Here is a 553-nt window from a genome sequence, read left to right as displayed (position 1 = left end):
ATCTGTTTGCGGGCTGCGGCTTCAACGGCGCGCTTGTTGGCCCCGCCCTTTCGCGGGGAATTCTGGTGAGTGCGAACCATGGTCAAAGGGTCAGAGAGGAGGAGGAGGAGGAAGAAGAAGAAGGCTCAGGCAAGGCTCAGGGAAGGGCCGTCCTTGGTGGTCCTCCTTTGTGTGGCCTGTGGTCTTGTTGTTGATGTGTTTCCCGCGAACAACAGAACGGAGCTCAGAAATCAGCCCAGGGTGACGCAAAATCCGATTGAGAAAAAACGGAAAAAACGTTGGCGCAGCGGCCAAATCTTGGCAGCCCTCAAGACTTTGATGAAGAGTGTGTTGATGCATGTATGAATAATTGGGAGGTGTTGTGAGGCACTCGTTTGGAGGGAAGTTGGTTTTTGGGTTGATGAAAAGTCGGAGAATGGCCATGGTCGTGCTGACCAAAGTGGATGAAGCTGGTAGATGGCGGGTGGAAGAAGTCGAAGGAAGAGGGCGCCAAGGTAGCATTGGATTCGGAAAAATTCCGAATAACTTGGGCTGGAATCTGAACTTCTCTGGG

The 553-nt window shown here is 52.6% G+C and overlaps 1 protein-coding gene across 1 annotated transcript in view; it reads left to right on the top strand.

Moving 5' to 3' along the window:
- LOC131893358 (metalloendopeptidase OMA1, mitochondrial-like) overlaps positions 1-553 on the top strand; it is a 14,134-nt gene that overhangs the window by 12,428 nt on the left and 1,153 nt on the right. The gene's annotated exons all lie outside the window — the stretch shown is intronic.

The sequence above is a fragment of the Tigriopus californicus genome, chromosome 2 (assembly GCF_007210705.1).
Source record: "Tigriopus californicus strain San Diego chromosome 2, Tcal_SD_v2.1, whole genome shotgun sequence".
In the NCBI taxonomy this organism is placed as follows: Eukaryota; Metazoa; Arthropoda; class Copepoda; order Harpacticoida; family Harpacticidae; genus Tigriopus; species Tigriopus californicus.
This window is presented reverse-complemented; position numbering and strand designations above follow the sequence as displayed.